We start from the raw sequence: 20,352 nt of genomic DNA, 5'->3' as shown, positions 1-20,352 counted from the left end.
CAGGCCTTGTCACCCACAATTGCCCTCCCTTGCAGGCCTAGTCACCTTAACTGCCCTCTCCTGTGTTGGCCTGGTCACCCCTAACTGCTCTTCCCTGCAGGCCCATTCCCCCTGCAGGCTTGATTGCCTTTAACTGTCCTCCCCTGCAGGCCTGATCACCCCTGACTGCCCTCCCCTGCAGGCCTGATTCCTCCCAACTGCCATCCTTTGCTGGCCTGGTCACATCCAACTGCTTTCCCTTGCTGGTCTGGTTGCCCCTAACTGCTCTCCTTTGCAGGCCTGGTCCCTCCCAACTGCCCTCTCCTGCTGGCCATCTTGTGGCAGCCATCTTGTGTCTACATGGGGGCGGCCATCTTGTGTATTGGAGTGATAGTCAATTCGCATATTACCTCTTTATTATATAGGATATGTAAACTGAGGCCCAAAAGTAACCACAAAATCAAAACTACCCACAAAGCCTTCCAAACAAACAGAGAGCTTCCTGTGAGAGAGCTGCAGGATTTACAGAATGCAATAATGCAGACAGGATGGCAGGTTTTGCTTTGATATATTTTTTTTACTCTATCCATGTACTTAGGCCCAAAGCCCACAACATTATTTTTAGAGGAGATCGGGCGCGTTCAGGGTGGTATGGCCGTAGTATTTTTAAAGATCTGTAGAAAATCTTATTCAGACATAATGTCCAAATTTTGGGACATAAAGTAGGAAGTCTGTGGGATGTTCATCCACAGTTTTCTGTGTCTGCACATTCGAATCTAGTTTCTGGGTGGTATAGACAGGACACCCACCCAAGCTTCTGCTTAGATCTATGATTGTCTGTAAAAATTGTTGGTTCAAATTTCCATTTACTTTGCATCCTAGCAAACTAATCCATTTGTTCTTGCCTTCTGGGCAAATTGCCTGGGCTTCGTAAAATTAAAAATGAACTCCTATTGAAAAGAGAAAATAGGCCCAAGGAAAATAAATATCAATTGTTGGTGTTCTCTACTGAGTGCATTTTCCACAACAATGATATGGAACCTTGGGCTAATTTCAGGAGCATTTTCATTTGGGGGAGACTGCTCTCGGAACATCTCACGGTTGTCTGTTTCAGGAGGCCCTGTATGTTTTTATTCTGCTGCCATTGTGTTTGATTGCCATGTAGACAAGTGGCTGTTTACCCCCATTACTTCTGCTCCAGGCATCCAGACATGCCTTGGGATTGTTTTCGTGGATGATATGGAATCACCCATCAGCCAGTGTCAATCCTAAACATAATTACCCTGTTCCCCGGATAGAAATGAACAAAAAACGTTTCTGTCCATTAAATTCAACAATGATTTGGCCAAATTCCCTCTGATTCATCGTAGTTGGAATTTCTGAGGCTGCCATCCTTTACTTTGAAAACTGCCCAGCAGGTGTATGACTAGCAACACCAAGCAACCTTTTTTTTTTTTTTAAAAGAAGGCAACACCCCTTCTAAAAACATAATCGCTGGTCCGCTGAGCTCACCAAAGGAACCACACAGGATGGCCTTGTGCCCCCAAAGCTGCGGGGGAAGTGCAGAGAAAGACTCTTCCAACTGTTTATTTTGGTTACGGTTTCCTTTATCATTAACGAGAAGTGAATCAATTAGCAGGACGCATGACACGGTGGTTAGTCACTGAAGGGAAAGTATTATTAGCTTCATTAACCCGGAGCACCCTTCCAGCTCGCACCTCGCGTGGCCGCTGGAGGGACTGATGATGACTAATCCTGCCAGGCCACGCTGCGAGGTTTGGACACTCACCTCTGACACTGAGGCCAGCCCCCTGGCTTCCACGTCCGGAAGCAGTTCCTGAAAGAGGCGAGGTTGCGGGGGTGGGGAGGGGATTCCTCCCCAGCCGCACCCTCGAAAGTTACTGGGAGTGACACCTACACAAACAACTTTCCCAGATCCCAGATGGATCTCCAGGTCCAGGAGGTCCGCTCGGGGCGCTCAGCCTGTGCGCGCAGAGCCAATGGGCCGGTGCAGCCAGGCCCCTCCTCCCCGCACCTTTAAAGGCCGGGGCCGGGGAGGGTGGGCCCGGGCTCTCTCCTTAAGAAGTCGCACCGGTTTGCCGAGCTCCGCTCAGCGCCTGCAGCCACCCCTGCGGGAGCCGGCGGCGCCGCCCGCGGCCGCGGTGAGTCAGTGCCGGGCGCGGAGGGGCGGAGGGGCGGGCGGGCGGGCGGGCGGGCGGGAATGAATGATGTCAGGGGCGCGCAGGGCGGGCGGAGCGGCGGGGGGAGCGGCCGGGCCGCGGTAAACAGCCAGCGCCGCGCCTCCGGGGCCCGGTGGGGCGGGGATTCCCCGCCCAGCGCGCACGGAGCCGCCCGCGCCCCGCCGCCGCCGCCGCTGCAGCGCCGCCCGGAGCGGCCCGGGGGCGGCGGCCGTGGGAGGGGAACCCAGGGAGCAGCTTCCCTCACGCGAGAGGGCGAGACGCGGAGCAAACTTTCTAGCGGCTTCGGCTTGGAGGTGGCCGCGGCGGCTCGCAGACCCTCGGCGGGCGCTGGAGCCGGGGGCGGGTGCAGGTGAGGAGCGCGCGGAGGGGCCGGGGGCGGCGGCGGAGGAGGAGGATGGGGCGGGGAGGCGGACGGAGCGGAGACGTGGCTCGGGTTCGGCCCCCGCGCGCGCCGCCGCCCCGGGGCATCCTCGCCGGATTTTGCCGGCTGGAGGGAGGATGGATGCGAGGCTGGTTTGGTTTCTTGGCTTGGAACGTTCAACTCATTCATTTGCACCCATGTCGGGTGACTCGGTCCTGGCGTGGAAAGGACACTTTCAATCATATATATATATATATATATATATATATATATATATATATATATATATATATATATATATATATATATAGTGTCCAGAGTGACACTCCGGAGGTCAAGGCTGGATTTAGAGGGTGAAGGAGGGACGGACTCTTTTTTTCTTCTTTTTTTGAGGCACTTGCTGATGATGTCTGGACAGTAAGGACCCTGCTCTGGGCAGCCCACGCTGAAACCTTTCAGCGTTTGGCCCCGTCCCCTGAAGGAAAGGATTTGGTTTCTCAGCGCAGATAGGTGGAAGGGAACTGTCTCTCTTTTTGGGATGGGGATACTTGTTAGTAACCCGCGGCTACGTCTTGAAATAACTGGTGGCGAGTCCTGGAATCTGTTATGTGTCAGTCTTTGTCATTCTTCTATTTTATCCTGCTTGCTCTGATAGGACCGTAAAATCGATTTTGACATGCATTTTAAATTGGCCAAGAGATCTGTTTAGTGACTCTAGGTTAGGTGTGCATGTTGAATTTAAACTTCACTTTTCAAATCCTTGGCTCACCCCTCCTCCCCCATCTGGTAACGTGGGTTCTCAGTTAAACACTCTCATCTAGTAAAATGGGACTCTTAGGACTTCCGAGGACTTGAGGACTATAGAGCAAAGGAGCTATAATGTCCGGCACAAAGGAGACCTCCACAAATTACTTGTTTATGTATAAATAAGAGGATGTTCCAGCGGGCTCCGTTAATAACCAATTAAGTTCCACAAAATCTTGTACTTGTAAAGCCGGTAGACCGAGGTTCTGTGTGTGCAATCCTTTGGCAGGTTCCTAGGATGTCTGCTTTCTGAGTGTGTATACCAGGACGGTCAGCGTTTCCGTGTACATACCTGAAAGGTGTTTGGGTCCCACCTCTGGTTAAGGGAACTGCCATTTAGTGTTTAAACAAAGTCCTAGCAGTGGCTGGAAGTGAAAACCTGGAATGTGGAGGAAGGCTGCCTGTGTGGAAAACTCTCAAACTTTATCCTTCACCTTTAAGAAATATATAGAAGCTGTGCAAACTTCCTTTCTATAGCCCTTCCCTTGGTTCGATGACAGCCTTGCTTCCCAATAGTCTTCGGGTTGAAGATTTTTTTTTTCTTCATGAGTTAATATTTAATTTGGTTTCTTTCGTTTTTAAGTAAAGCTGGTTGACATAGGAACCTGGAGGTCTGCTGTCCTTAGTTTCTCTTCTCGCAGAATCTCATAAAAGCCCTGGGAAATGGTGGGAAGAAGCTTCAGCACCTGCTCAGGTTATTGAAAACACTTGTTCTTCCGATATCTACAACTTTTAGGGTCGAAGGTCACAGGTAGAGAGATCTGGAGCAGTGGCATCCAGAAACCTGAGGTTAACTAGGGGGTGACTTACTTGCTGAAGTACTTTGAATGAGTTACTCAAACTCCCTGGGATTCTTGTGGGACTTAAAAAAAAATTGCACAGGGAAAACTGGAAATAATCTTATCTCCATTAAAATAGACAATGGAGTACAAGTAAGAACTTTTTCTGTTTAAAGAAGTGATACCTCGAAGTGAGATGTTTCTGTGTGTGTTTAAAGAACAATTACTAAGAATTCTAGACAGTTTCAAACTAAAGATAGTCTACCTATCCTTTTTTAAAAATATATTTTTATTTACTTTTAGAGAGGAAGAAGGGAGAGGGAGAAAGAGATAGAAGCATCAATGGTGAGAGAGAATCATTGATAAGTTGCCTTCTGTACTCCCGGCATTGGGGATCGAACCCACAAGGAGGGCATGTGTCCTGACCTGGAATCCAACTGGTTCATAGGTCGACACTCAATCACTGAGCCGGGCTGGCTGGTCAAATCTACCTATCTTATCCAGTTCTCTCATGGCGGAACTGAAACCTCTATCCGAAACTACTGCTATCACACATTCAATTCATACGGTCGGTGAACATTCAGTGAGCAACTACCATTCCAGTCACTATGCTGGGTACCAGTCACTATGCTCGGTACTATTGATGCTAAGCGCACTCACTGTCCTTGGGGCTTACAGTCTACTGGAGAGAACCCTTAGGCTTTGGGTGTGGAAGGAAAGGAAAGTGTGGAGGAGGAGGAGAGGGGTGGAGTTGGGAGGAAACTAGAAGTGATTACCTTATCTTGGGCTTTCCCCCACTTGATAATGAAAGTTCTAGCGGCTTTCTAATGGGTCTTGAAGTGGGGCTGTTAAATTGTTTAAGGGGCTGAACAATGTAAGTATGTCTGTCTTTACCCAGTTTATTATAAGCAAGTTTAGCCCTTAAGTAATTTTTAACATTCTAGGGCAAACTTGCTTAAATGAGTTCTGAAGGATAAATTCAACTCAACCAAGATTTATTTATTGTGAGCAAAGCCCTATGGTAGACTTTTTAAAGAATAATCACTGTATGTGAATATTCCAATTCATTAGTGTTTCCCCATATAATATAAGTAGTATGGTACTTATAGAAGTTTAAAAGTACAAGTTAAACAAATTAGCCACCACCCAGAAAATCACTAACCTCTATATTCTCAAATTCTCTTTTTTTACCCAATGAACATATAACACAAAGAGCTAATATGTATTGAGCTTACTATTAGGCAGGCAATATGCCAGTTGCTTTATACACCGGAATCTCCTGTAATCCTCACTCTAGCCCTGTGAGGTGTAGATACTATGATTACCGTCTTTTCTTTGAAGAGAAAACTGATTTAGAGAAATTAAGTAACTTTACTGAAGTTACACAGCTAGAAAGTTATTCTCTACAAAACTGGGTTCATTCTCTACATACTACTTTGTAACTTCCTTCCCCCCTCCCCCACCCAAATATGGACATCTTTATATTACCAAAATACTCCTACAACATCATTTATAGTTTTCTATTATATATCTGCCTGTTGACAGTTCATTTGTTTGCAGTTTTCACTAATTCAGCTTTCAAAATTTTAGTTAATTTTTAAAGAGAGAAAGGGAGGGAGGGAAGGAAGGAGAGAGAAAGGTGGGAAACAGGGGTGGAGAGAGAGAGAGAGAGAGAGAGAGAGAGAGAGAGAGAGAGATTGATTTGTTGTTCCACTTACTTATGCATTCATTGGTTCATTCTTGTCTGCCTTCACCAGGATCCACCTGTACCTGCAGTGCTCTAACCAAGTGAGCTACCTGGCCAGGGCAGTTTTCACTTAAATTTAGCAACTCTGTATTAAATATCCTTCTCCCTGTATCTCTGGGCACATCTGTGATTATTTTAATCATGTTGCATTTTTAAAAGTGATTTATAATGTCTAATTTAGCTGGCCCTTTAAAAACCATATTCAGAATTAGAAAGCTTTCTCCTCTCTTTAAAATGTAAGAGTTCCAATTTCTGTGTCTCTTTAGTGTTTCTAGTAAGATTTCAGCAATAGGATCAACATTCTCTTGTGCACAATAGGTCAATAGCTCATTACACAGGGGATTTATCTGATGGAAATGGAACACACAGGCTTTCTTAAAGAACTGTTTGTGTTTGTGTTATTGTTATTAGCCTATAGAGCAGTGCTAATCGTGCCAAGCAGTTCTCTAAAATAAAAACCACTTCTTCAGCTTCCTTCCTTAGGTACTCAGGAGGATAGGTTAAAATTTTCAGATATTGCATTTAGCAGATTTATCACTAGGTTCAAAATAAAGTCCATACATTTTAAATAGGTCACCTTTTTTCCTTAAAAAGAAAAAAAACTTTACACATTTGTGGTTTGATCTCTTGAAAAGTATGCTATTAGTTAGACATTTTGGGTTGATTTAATGAAATTATTAGCTAATTTTCATTGTAGGTATAAAGCATGTCTTCATTTAAATATTCTCAAGTTTGCCCCAGCTGGTTTGGCTCTGTGGCTAGAGCATCCTGGGTACAATTCCAGTCATGGGCACATACTTTGGTTGCAGGCTCCTCCCCTGCCAATCAATGTGTTTCTCTCACATTGATGTTTCTCTCTGTCTTTCCTTTCTCTTCCACTCTCTCAAAAATCATGGAAAAATGTCCCCAGGTGAGGATTAAAAAATAATAATAAAATAAATATTCTCAAGTTTTACTATAATATCATACCCTTTTACTACTCTGAGTCAAAAATTTTAATTTTGCTTTGGGTTTATTTTTCCATTTCCAGTGCTAGTTACTTTATCCTGATGGTTTTGATAAAGGATGCTGGAATATGAGTGGTGTCCAGTTCAGCCTCTTTATACAGAAACCAAAATCAGTTAAATTTATTTATTTCTAACAATGACTTGTAATTGGAAGTAGAATTTAGAGTAACGGTTAATAGAATTAATGTGTAAATAGGATAATCCCTTATCTGCTGAGTGGTTTTTCCCTACTGCCAAACACTAATTTGATTACTTGTTTTCAATTCAAAATTCAACCTTACAATTCTGTGTCTTAGTTTGAGAGTTGCTTAAAACTTTCAAACCAAACATTTGAAAAAGAAGCATTAACTGGATTGAGGCCCTTCTTTGTGGATCTTTTAAAAAAAAATATATTTTTTTATTGATTTCAGAGAGGAAGGGAGAGGGAGAGAGAGGGAGAGAAGGATCAATGATGAGAGAGAATCATTGATGGGCTGCGCACCCCCCCACCCCCATCTCTTATTGGGGATTTGAGCACACAACTTGGCATGTGCCCTGACTGGAATCGAACCATAATCTCCTGGTTGATAGGTCGGTTAATGCTCAACCACTGAGCCACACCAGCCGGGTATATGTGTGTCTTTTCTTTCAATATACCCCTTTGTACTGTTTAAAAATTTTTAAATAAAATCACATAGTAAAATTGTTAAATGGGAGGGGAATGAAAGGTAACAAATTTAAGGCCCAAGAGGCAGAAAAGACAGCCAACTACTATAAGTCAGGTCGGGTGAAACTACCGAAGGGTCCTTCAGCAATGTCCCACTCTGGGCCTGGCAGGCCTGGGCTGAGGATGCGCAGGGATACATTTCAGCTGTGGGAAGGGAGACGCCTGGATGTCAGGGCCAACCTTGGGCAAAACTGAACAGGAGCTGAAATACCCACCTTCAGCATCCGCAGCTCTAAGTGTACCCAGCATACCTGCCCACACCAAGGAAGGGCTGGCTCCATGATTACCTGAATAAAGGCAAATTACTGTCCAATCTAAACTGTGGAACTGGAGTTATCAGATTGATGGAAAATTGGGGAGTAAGCATCCATCCCTGCACTTTAATCACCTCTCTGAATTAAGATGATTAGAAATGCAAAACACATGATGATAAATAAACTTTTAAAAAATATATATTTCATTGATTTTTTTTTACAGAAAGAAAGGGAGAGGGATAGAGAATTAGAAACATCGATGAGAGAGAATCATCTATCAGCTGCCTCTTGCACACCCCCTACTGGGGATGTGCCCGCAACCAAGGTACATGCCCTTGACAGGAATCGAACCTGGGACCTTTCAGTCTGCAGCCTTACACTATCCCCTGAGCCAAACCAGTTTCGACAAGAAATAAACTTTAACAAAATATTTTTTTCTACAAATTAGGAGGGACGGAAGGGAGGTGTGGCCCAGAGGCGGGAAAGGAACAGCAGAAAGAAAGATGGGGCGATGCCAAGCTCAGATTCCTCGAGGGGTGCGTGTCCTCCCGGGGCCTGGGCAGTGGCCCCTCCTGCTGGAGCAGAGCCATGCTGTGTGACGCCCGAGGGCCTGGCGGGGAGTCAGGGCTGTCTCTCGGCTGCTCCGCCAGTGACAGTCCGGGGAAGCCGCCTCTTCACACGCACCCCACCCACGTGGGTTAAGGATTCTTCTCCTCCTCTGGGAACTGTTTTCATTGGGCAGTCTGCTCTACACCTAGATAACCTGCGAAGGAATGAGCTTTTTTATTTAGGGGTAGGGAAGGGGGTCAAAGAGTAAGTGGGTTTGGGTCATGGACTGCTTAACTCATTGGGGTGCCATGGAGGGGATACCATAGCACCCCACCTCCGAAGAGTTGTGGAGACCTTTCAGAAAAAGGCTGGCAGGTAAGCCTTTGAAACAGGGGCCAAATAGAGAGGCCAGACACTCAGGCTGGTTCTCCAGGCTTCCTCAAACCCAGGGCCGGAGACAGCGGAGTAAAATGGTGGCAGTTACCTAAAGGTAGGGCCTCTGAGATAGGAGCTAGTGGAGATCCGATGAAATGCTGTCTTCAGACATGCAAAGTAGGAGTTGTGTTCTCTCCTCTGTGGAGGTAGCAGCCCTGTAGAAAGGTTAGTGTACTCAAGGCTGCAGAGCCGGGTGGAGGAGGTGGAGCAGGGATTTGAAGCCATAGCCAGCGGATTCTAATGGCCAAGATCCTTCATCGCTTTCCGTAAGTTTCCACTGGTTTCATACTCATGGCAGGTTCGCTGGGATGTATTTTTCACACGGGATGGTATGTCCACCCCGTTTCCTGGAATGCTTCCACCGTCTGTGCTGCCTAAAGGTCATGAAGTAATGCCACAGAGATGAATGCCTGCTGGCTTCCCTAGGCCAGCCCGGACTTGAGTCCTAACACGGCCACTACTTAGCACTAGGTGAGATGGGACACCTTCCCCAGATGAAGCTCCGTTTCCTGGCTGTAAAGTGGAAATAAAATCGTATTTGCTTCATAAGTTGAATGTATGGATGATAGGACCTGCTGTGGCTAAAACATGGAGAATAAGGCCTGACTCGTATGAATACGGAGTTGCTTAGCTATTGTTATTGTTATTTTTTGCACACTAAGCTGCCCCTCTAACTTTGAAAACAAAGGGCTCAATCTTATTACCTAAGCAAATCAAATCATTACAGTATTTCTCATTAAGGTGGCTGACATATTTTAGGATTAGAATATCTGTGTGTCACATCTTGCCTTGTACTGGTAGGGTCCGGATCCTGTTCCACGCTCCCCTCCTCCTTTCCTTCCGGGTTAAAATGAAAATATGGAAGTTGATTGTACACTGCCGTTGAATCCAAGAACTTTGATGAGAAGTTTATGAGAACACTGTGAATGCTGGAAAGCTTTCAGAGAAGCAATCACAATATGTCGGGCCTCTCAGCGGATGCTTGTTAGTGTCGCACAGACGCTGCTATCCTTGCAGAGCTCAGCCATCTGAGGAGTATTGTACCATGAACACCACTGTCCCAGAAAATGCCGGGGCAGTTAAGAATCACAGACCCTACTGTCCTCCCCAATGCTCTGCGTCTTTCTTTATGAGGCCCTGAGACGGTGTATGTACCACAGCTGCAGCTGCTTTTGTTTTCTGAGATTTGCATTTGTTCAGCGAATTGCTTAATCATCCATTTATTGCTACCCCAGTAGTTGCTACCGAACTTTCATAGCAACAAAGGGCATTGTTTATGTTAAATTATATATATACCAGACTAGAGGCCCGTTGCACGAAGAATCGTGCAATAGGCCTTCTTTCCCCTGGCTGCTGGCACCGGTCTACATATACATATATGTGTGTGTGTGTGTGTGTGTGTATATATATATGTGTGTGTGTGTATACATATATATAAAATATCATATCCTCTCTGATAGATTAGTTAGTGCTGAGAAATACATTCCCTTGGAATACAGCTTGGTTGGCAAGTTATGGGCAGCAAACGGGAATATTTAAAATTTTACTTAACAAATACAGTGCTTCTTATGTGTGAGGATTGGTTTTGAGCACTTAGAGCTGTTAGTTATTTACTCCCCCTAAATCACTGTGGAGCAGATACTATGCCCATGTTAGGGTCCCTGTTTGAAACAGAGGTTAAATCACTTGCCTGTGGTCACACACTAGACTGAGGTTCTAAAGCAGACTGTCTGGCTTGCAGAGTCCAACCACTACGCTATTGACCGTGGAATCTAGTAATGTATCTCACAGGTCGGGCCCTTTAATTTGTAGCTTTATCAAGGGAAAAATCACACCTGTTCAAACTCCTTATGATTGTCAAACTTCTTATGATTTGCTGTGTGGAGGATTACAGCTAGGTCATATATTTCACTCTTGTTATTGAAAGTTATCGACACTATGTTTTTAATATGGTATTAGCAAACATTTCTGTCTAAAAGCTTCTGAGTGCGCTATCAGGAAGGAGTGATGTATGTATTCTCCCATTGCACTGTTCAGCACCCTCAGCTCAGCAAGAAGATTTACGCCTACTATTCTAGCAGTATTTAATTTCTTTTTTTTTTTTTTTTAGTTTTAGGGCTTTCACCTATTATAAATTAAAGTAGTTAACTAACCTTATTTGAGGAGAGTAGCTTGTATGTGTGAAGTTTATATGGCTGTTTTCTTATCAACGATGGAAGACAGACGACGGTGGTAGGCAGAATAATGGTCCCCAGAGTTGGTCACATCTTAGTCTCCATCACATGGCAAAGGGGAAATAAAGTGGCAGTGGAATTAGGTTGCTAACCAGATGATGCTAAGATTGGAGACTCATGGGTTTTCTGAGCAATCGCAAGCCAAGCATCCTTGGAAGTGGAAAAGGAAAGCAGAAGGGTCAGAACCAGAGAGTTGGCATCACTAGAAAAACTCAAACAGCCATTGCCGGCTCTGAAGATAGAAGTGGGCATGAGCCAAGGCTTATACACAGTCTCTAGAAGCTGGAAAAGGCGAGAAAATGTCTCCCCTGGATTCCAGAAAGAATGCAACCCCGCTGACACTTGGTGTTAGCTCAGTGTGGCCTGTTTGTACTTCTGACCTCCAGAACTGTGAAAAGATAAATTTGTTTTGTTTTAAGCCACTTAATTTGTAGTACAGGAGTTGTTACAGGAGTAACAGGAGATGAATACAGAGAGTAACTAGGACAGTCTATGTTTTGATTTGTTCCTATGCCAGCCCTACGGAAGGGCTGCCTAATCTCATGGTATAGTTTCTAGTCTCTTACCTCTCCGGTCTAGAAAGTTCTCAAGACATGGCTTTGTGGGTGTAATGTCCCTCATGACTGACTCATTTGCTTGCGTTTTATCCCCATCAAGCCATTATTGGTTAATAACTTATTCTTCCCTGTCAATATTCCATAGCAAAATGAATGTGTCTTGGCTATGTACATGATCAAGCAAGTAACTTCCTTCACCAGTAATCTCCCAGCATTAAAAATTTTTTTTTTCTTTATTGATTAAGTTATTACGTATGTATCCTTATCCCCCCATTGCCCTCCACCCCCCACTCACGCCCTCACCCCTCTGGTGTCCGTGTCCATTGGTTAGGCTTATATGCATGCATATAGTCCTTTGGTTGATCTCTCTCCCTTCCCCCCACCCTCCCCTTCCTTCCCTCTGAGGTTTGACAGTCTGATTGATACTTCTCTGTCTCTCGATCTGTTTTTGTTCATCAGTTTATGTTGTTCATTATATTCCACCGGTGAGTGAGGTCATGTGATATTTATCTTTCTCTGACTGGCTTATTTCGCTTAGCATAATGCTTTCCAGTTCCATCCTTGCTGTTGCAAATGGTAAGAATTCCTTCTTTTTCTAGCAATGTTGATAAATTTAATAGATTCATATTTTCTGTTGCATCCTTGTTAGTACAAAGCAGATATCCAGCATTTATCTCTTCTGGGTGAACTGATAAAATAGTTTCTGAGCTTACAAAGACCTGGCTCTGGAGCAGCTGCTGACCTGCCCCCAGGGAGTTACCATCTTCTAAGAACCCATAGCAGTGGATTTCAAACCAAAAAAAAATTTTCTTTAGCCTCTGGGCAAGCCACCGTTGTCACAAACTTCTCAAGATAGTTGCCTTGGATTTCACAAACGGATTGACTTTTTAAAATACCTGCACTGCACTGCACAAGATGGCTAAAACGGGGCCCAAGCCATTCTTAATTCTTTCTGAAACTGATTAATGCATTCAACACAGTTTTTTGAGCACTTGCTTTATGCTACTAGACATTATTTTGATTCTAGGGATTCAGTCAAGGTTTCTACCTTAATGGAGATGTTTGAGCTTATGTGTTGAGAGAGAAAAGGGTGTTGAAAGGGAAGTTGAGCAGATGATAAGTGAGTAAAACCAATAAACACAAGGTAAGTGCAGATTTGGACTTCTCTAAAGGAAAGGGTGTTACATGATCAAAGAGTGGGGAACCTCTAACAACACACCGTCAGGAAAGCTTTGCTGGCAGAGGTCAGACTTGCACTAAGATGCGAAGGATAAGTAGACCCAGCAGAGGGGAGAGCTTGTGCATCCGCCTGGGGAGGGAAAGTGCTTGCTCCTCGAGGGAGGGGGAGGGAGGCCAGCCAGGCTGCAGGGTCTGGCAGGGGAGGGGTGAGAGAGGAGGTGGCGAGGCAGACAGGACCAGATGGGGAAGGGCTCACAGACTTTGTAAGGAGTGTGAGTCTCATTCTCACTCACGGTGCAATGAGATGGCATTGCGAAGTGATCCCAGGAGGAGAGGGACATGATCTGAGTTACATTTGTAACGTCTAGTTTTGCTGCTGCTGGGGTGTGTAGAGAGGGATACGAGGAGAAGCAAGGAGAACAATTAGGAAGCTCCTGGCAGCATTCTACACGAGAAGTGGCGTGACCGGGTGTAGAGGAGTGGTATTGGAGGTGGAGAGCAGTGGATGGGTTTGAGAGGTCTGGAGAGAGAATCAACAAGACTTAGGAGATAGGTTTGGATGGGTGACTTGAGAGAATAGGAGAAATCAAGCGGAACTCCTGTATTTTGGTGGGTGACCGGGGCCGTAGGGAAGAGAGCTCTGTTTTAGCCAGTGGTTAGTTGAGTTGCCTATTAGTCATCTTAATGGGGGTGGGTGTCCAATGGCCCTCGGTGATCGGGAAACCTACATTCAGGGACAAGATCAGGGCCAGCGTTGTGCCGGCACAGAAGTGGCGTATAAGGTTATAAGGTCATGGGAAATCTAGAACCATCTAGGTGGATTTTGTAGGCAGAGTGGAGAGACAGAGAACAGGCCCGGAGGAATAACAGAGTTACTGATCAGGTCGGAGACCATGGAGTAACCAGTGAGGAGGAGGAAGACCAGAGAGCCGTGGTACCGATGCCAGCATTATCACGTGCTTAAAGCAAGGTGGAGTAATCGCTTCTGTTGTAAGACCACGAGGGGTTGAGTAAGATGAGAACACAGTGTCCGTTGGGTTTTGCAATGTGGAGGATTTCTCTAAGTGGTGATCTTGTCAGGCCATGCTGATGCTTAGAGGAGTGATTTTAAAGCACAAGCCGAAGTGACCTCCAGCACCGCCGGGGGGGAACTTCCCTCACTCCCTTCTCCACGTCAGCTGCGTGGGGAGGTGCCCCTCTTCCTTCCAGAGTCCTTAGGCCTTTCACTGTCACTGGAGTCTATTCTATAATAAGATTTTTCTGTTGAGATTATTTTCCTTCTATATATATGTAGGGTTGTTTGTTTTTGTTTTGTTTTTTCTATTGCCTAGCATGATGCAGACATGTTTCTGAATTAATTAGCTGAGTACTCTCAAATACTACTGTTTGGCCTGTATTCGTTGCACCTGTGTTGTATCGGCAGAAGCCAATGAAGAGCCGGCTTTCCTGCTGCCTGCCTGCTGCCCTCTGCCTTCTGCAGCCTGGGCCAAAGCTATAGGGTCAGAGCTGTGCCCCTCCCCTCCGTCCCTTACCCCTCCTCCCGCCTTCCCCTCACCTGTTGTCAATGCTCGATTTGGAAGGTCCGCTTAGCTCTGGTCCCCTCAGACCCGTACCTTCCTGGAAGTCACGTGGGAAAAACTTAAGAAAATCACTTTCATGTTTCAGAAACTTCATCTCTTCCCACCCCTGCGTTCTTTTGGTGAAGTCACTGCGGTTACTTCATACATTTCACCATTTTCAAAACTTGATTTTGCTCCATTGCATACCGAAATATCCTGAAGGCCTCGTAGCAACTGTCAGCAACCTCCAAAGGGTTCTTTTTAGCAAGTTCTCTTCCCCGCCCCACCCCCACCCCCCTTTGTAGGTATTTTCCCAGCAAGGCTGTATAGACCTGTTTTGTTTTGTTTTACTTCTGCACGAATATCGCTTTGTTTTCCACTTCGTTATCCTCCTGTTGCAACACCCCAATTATACCAGTTGCTGTGGAGCTATTAAGTGTATTGCTAATAATGGAGCTTACTAGTATTCCTTTAGGTGGAAGAATTAGAAGCAAGAGGAGGATTTTAATTTTGTTTTTGTGCAAATGTATCCTGGTAGCAAAAATAACTAAGTGGTACTAGAGACTGTGGTACAGAAATGGCGATATGGGGTCAGCTGATGTTTTTAGAAAGGATTGCTTTTCTTAATTAGAGAAAATATTTACTTAAGCTTCTGGTCCTATTAGAGATTAATTTTATATTTAATCATGTACTATCTTTTAATATCCTTTGTTTAATAGGATGTTGCCTCCTAGGGACAAAATGTTTTGTAGATTTCATCTTTTAAAATTCATTTTTTAAAACTTTTTTAAAAAAATAATCTTTACTGCCCTGGCTGGTGTGGTTCAGTTGGTTGAGCATCAACTAGTGCACCTAAATTGCCGGTTTGATTCCTGGTAAGGGCTCCGGTTGCAAGCTTGATTCCCATCGATGTTTCTCTCTCTCCCTCTCCCCCTTCCTCTCTCCTTTCTCCTTCCTCTTTTCCTCCCCCTACCACCCTCTTTCTAAAATGAATTAAAAACAAAAACAAACAAAAAAACACAAGATCTAACTTTTTTTTTTAAAGACCACATTTAATAGAGTACTGAGGGAATGAAGTATTTTTATTTTAATCCACATAACATTATATATAAATGTGGATATTAGCGAATTATATACATATATGTGTATATATTTTTTCCAACTAAACATAGTTTAGAACTTGACAAATATCTTGATGCTGTAGAAAGACACATAGTTGTTGTTGTAGGCAAGTCAGAAGAATTGTCATCTTCTCATCTCCTCACGTTCTATTTTCACTAAGATGTGTTTCACTGTAATGATGCCTGACCTGGCTCTTCCTAAGAGGGCAGAAGCTATTTTCAGGGTGGCAATAAGGTACAAATGTTTGCTGTTTGACTTGAAATAACCCGCCCTATCTCTAGTTTGATTTCCCTCTGCCCAGTGTACATCCCCCCTCTCACTCACATCCGTTTTCCCCTTGCATGTGGATGGTGTACATCCTAGAGGGCTCCATGGCCTCTTCTCTCAGTTAGCAGCTCCGTTAGTGACCCACCTGAGAGGAGGCACAGCAGCCATTGGGATTAAGAAAGGAAAGGTCTTTTAAACTCTCGGACTTCGTGAGTAAAAAATGTCATTTTGATAGTCCATCTTTCATGTAAAAAAATATGTCATTCTGATATTCAATCTTATATGTAAAAAATATTCTTTCCCCATCTCGTTCCCCTTAATATCAAGGTTGTTATGAGGAATGTTAAGGAAACTCTAAAAATCCTACTAAAATGTTTATAGTTCACCATATATTTTGGTGAAAATTCTGACAGGTTATCCTCTGGCACCCAGGGGACCTTGAAGTGATTTTAAATGAAAGTAAGAGTTAACGAATCGCTAGGATTGGAGACCATCTCTTCGGGTTAATGTCTAGAAAAGGTCCCGGCCCACCTTTAGTACTTCAGGAGAAGAAAAGCTGGTGAAGAGGAAGGGCTTGGCAAGAATGAGCGAGCATCTATTCTGTGCCAGGCTGGGTGTACTCCTGTACACAAACAGACATGGCCCTCCCCTTCACGGAGCCCACCGCCCCATGGGGAGACAGCCAGTTAAGAAAGGAAACCTGCACAGAACCACAACTTGTGAACGTGGATCAGATCTGAGAGAGCAAAAGATGGGAAGACCTATGTTAGACTGTGGTCAGGAAAGGACCTCTTTGAGGAAGGAACATTAAACTTGAGAAGAGAAGGATGAGAAGATGTAGTTGGAATCTAAAAAAAAAAAAATCCATGCTATTGGTGTTATATCAGATGAGACTAGGTTAGGTAATTTGTCTGGGTAATTTAGCCAATTAGTAGCAAATACAAAGTGCACTGTGGATTCCTCCGTCAGTCTTTCTCAACATTTTGTTTCTCAACATTTTGTTTTCACTGTTGTCTTTTTAGACAGGTTTTCCTACCCCCTCCCACTCTGTTCCCACCCCCCAGCTACACTAATAAAAGAGAAATATGCAAGTTGACCATACCTCCTCGATACCCATCAGCCAATCAGGAGTGAATATGCAGATTTACCAAACAAAGATGGTGGGTTAATTTGCATACTCAGGCGCGCAGAGCGGTGGCCAGGGAGGGATGCCTGCTGTGAGGGGAAGTGTAGGGGCAAGGGAGCTACAGGAGCAGGCAAGTCTTTGCTTCAGGCCAGGAGTGAAGACGTGCAGGCTTCCGGGCGGCCAGAAGTGAAGCCAGGGGAAGGAAGGCCTATTCTTGCACAGATCTTTGTGCAGTGGGCCTCTAGTAAATTACAATCTCCTTTGGAAGATCACAAACCTTTTTTTTTTTTTTTTCAACCTTAGAGCACCAATTTTTACCATTGAGAGTGCATACTCTACCAGTTATTGTCTGTGGGACTTGTTTGGGCACAATCAGAAATAAACTTTTGTTGGCTTTACTCTAGTATCCTTGGATCTTCAACTGGATTTTAAGTTCCTTGAGGCTGAGACCATCCGTTTCTAGTAGGGACAACAGTAGTAATAGATGATGCCACTTGGATGGTACTTTTTTTTTTTTTTTTTAATCAGCCATTAGGTTGGGAGGGGGGGAATAAAAGTAAAGCATGAAAAAATCCATAAATAGTGTCGTTAGTCTAATTTTATATTTAGAAACTAAGATTACTAGGAAGGTGGAGATTCGTCAGTGTCTTTAATCCAGTTTGGTGCCGTTTCCAGGACGCTCTGGAAAGGACCAGGTTCAGGAAGGCAGTGATTGTCGGGAGGAGGAGCTGAGGGCGTATGGGACGTCCTGAAAGACGGGGCTGTGCACAAAGTTGTAATCTTAGGAAGGTTAAGTTGGCAGGCTCATCCCATACATTTCTGAAGCGCAATGACAATTGTGACAAGGGATAAAAAGGAAAAAATCTGACTAATAATGGTTTCTTAATTTCAGAAGCAGCACAACATTTATTTGCAAAGATAACTTTGTAGGAACCAAGAAGACAAGTAAACTAAAGATATAGAAGACTAGTAACTTTTAGGAGAAGGAAATTAGGGGGGTGATAAAATGGTTCTTTATTGCTGGGATTTACTATCATTAAGGTGGAGATTATACACCTCTAGAGGCCCTGGGTTTATTAAGGATAATTCGTGTTATATATTTTAGGTTGGGAGGAATGCAGGAATATATTTGGAGGAAACTATATTCTGGATCTTCTTCTCTGTATCTCTCTCTGCGTGTTAATATGTGTGTGAGAGAGCATTTAGATGAAGCTAGTTCTGGTTACTTGGCAAACAGTGATGGAAACTGGAGTAAAGAGTCTTATCTTTATGAACTGTCTTTTACATTTCAATTATGCATCAATGAATTTTAGAGGTAGGCCCAACCTGGCAAACAGTGGTTGCTTCCTTTTATTGTTTCTTCATCAATCATTAGTCACATATTCAGTGGTGTAATGTAAACTACATTTCCCTCTTTCTCTTAATCTTTCTTTTCTGTTGTATTGTTTTCCTTCTTAATAAACCACTTGCCTTCAGTAGGCAAGCATGGAGCAGAAAAATTATGAAACAGCAGCCAGAAGGATAACATTTATAAAAGTCCTTTCTAAATGGTTTAATAGAGCCGAAACCGGTTCGGCTCAGTGGTAGAGCATCGGTTTACGGACTGAAAGGTCCCAGGTTCGATGTTAGTTCCTAAATTTCATTTCTGATTTTTTTTTAAAGAGGGTCAGGGAGGAAGGGGGGGGGGAGAGAGAGAGAGAGAGAGAGAGAGAGAGAGAGAGAGAGAGAGAGAGAGAGATTGCCTCCCACACTCACCCCCACTAGACCAGGAATCGAACCCACAATCTTTTGGTGCATGGGACAATGTTCCAACCAACTGAGCCACACTGGCCAGGCACATTTCTGTTCATTTTTTGCCCCATTTGCACAAGCAATTGAGCCCCTGCCCTACTCTGCCATCATCATTAAGGAAATGAGGCTAGATTTTCTTTGTTTTGTTTTAAACGATGTACTTGAAACATTTCTAAAATGCTATTTGTAAAACTATCTTAGGGTTGCATACATACTTTTTTTATATAAGTAATTAATTGGGTATTTTTTTCATTCTAAGACTCCTTTGATACCTTCTGACATAAACTGATAAAGAAGGAAAGATTGAAAAAAATGCTTTTTTAAAATATATATATATTTTTTATTGATTTCAGAGAGGAAGGGAGCGAGTCGGGGGGGAAAGAGGGAGGGAGGGAGGGAGGGAGAGAGAGAGAGAAACATCAGTGACGGGAGAGAATCGTTGATTGGTTGCCTCTTGCATGGCCCCTACTGGGGATCGTGCCCACAACCCAGGCATGTGCCCTTGACCAGAATCGAAGCCGGGACTCCTCAGTCCAAGGCTAATGCGCCATCCATTGAGCCAACCAGCTAGGGTGACAAAATAATTTTTTAAAAATTATATTTTTATTGATTTCAGAGAGAAAAGCAGAGGGAGAGAGATAGAAACATCAATGATGAGAATCACTGATCTGCCTTCTCTCCATGCCCCTACTGGGGTCAAGCCCACAACCTGGGCATGTGCCCTGACCTGGAATCAAACTGTGATCTCTGGTTCATAGGTCAGTGCTCAACCACTGGGCCACACTGGCCAGGTGACAAAATGCTTTTTATGAATCACTTGTCCTAAAAAATATTTTTATTTATATTTAAATGCAATTAGATTATATCCTAAAGAGAATTTGAGTTGACTCTTTAAACATAGCCAGAATTTAATAAATATAGCTCTCTGATGAGCCAGCTTTATTATAAACTATTTGTTTATAAGCCACGAGTGTTCCTCGTAGTTTTCTAAATATCGTGTCTGAAAATGGAAGTTGTGGAAGTAGTGTAGTGTCGGCGGTGGATTGCCATGGACACAGTTGCCAGTGAGAAGCAGAGTAAGCGGAGGGTGTGACTACAAGGGGGACACTGGATGTGGAGCTCTGAGATCTGCTCCCTGGCCACATCCTCTCTAAGGCTGCTTTCACGGAAAATGCTCCAACACCCAGTATGTCCCCTTTGGGCTAGGACTGAAGAGTAAGATGATTGTGCAGTGGAGTGCGGCTTTGCAAAAGGCGTTCAGGGTGACCAGCCAGTTTCCACGTGTAATTATGAACTACAGATATAATCCGCGGAAGCCCTCAGAAGGCTGTTGGAAATTGAGATGTTTTAATTTAAAATCACAGCATAAAACGTACATGGAACTTTGCAAATGGCAGAAAAGTATCTTTTGGGGTCCGGCCATTGTGTCTGTAGTCAGACTTCTGTCTTATTGGCAGATACATCTCATGTTAGCTTCATCTTCTTAGCTCAGTGGTCGGCAAACTCATTAGTCAACAGAGCCAAATATCAACAGTACAGCAATTGAAATTTCTTTTGAGAGCCAAATTTTTTAAACTTAAACTTCTTCTAACGCCACTTCTTCAAAACAGACTCGCCCAGGCCGTGGTATTTTGTGGAAGAGCCACACTCAAGAGGCCAAAGAGCCGCATGTGGCACGAGAGCCACAGTTTGCCG

At 44.2% G+C, this 20,352-nt stretch overlaps 1 protein-coding gene across 2 annotated transcripts in view; it reads left to right on the top strand.

The window, feature by feature from the left end:
- Positions 1–1,720: 1,720 nt before the first annotated feature.
- SGMS2 (sphingomyelin synthase 2) overlaps positions 1,721–20,352 on the top strand; it is an 84,598-nt gene continuing 65,966 nt past the window's right edge. Inside the window, exon 1 of one of the 2 annotated variants that reach the window (XM_084872766.1) lies at positions 1,721–2,141. The gene's annotated coding sequence lies outside the window, so the exon portion shown is untranslated. Of the gene's footprint in view, positions 2,142–2,403; positions 2,530–20,352 lie in introns of those variants that run through there. The other variant, XM_084872765.1, reaches the window with a different exon arrangement.

Source organism: Pipistrellus hanaki (genome assembly GCF_964339955.1).
Source record: "Pipistrellus hanaki genome assembly, chromosome: 1".
In the NCBI taxonomy this organism is placed as follows: domain Eukaryota; kingdom Metazoa; phylum Chordata; class Mammalia; order Chiroptera; family Vespertilionidae; genus Pipistrellus; species Pipistrellus hanaki.
The sequence above is the reverse complement of the archived record's forward strand: the minus strand, read 5'-3'. Positions and strand labels throughout refer to the sequence as shown.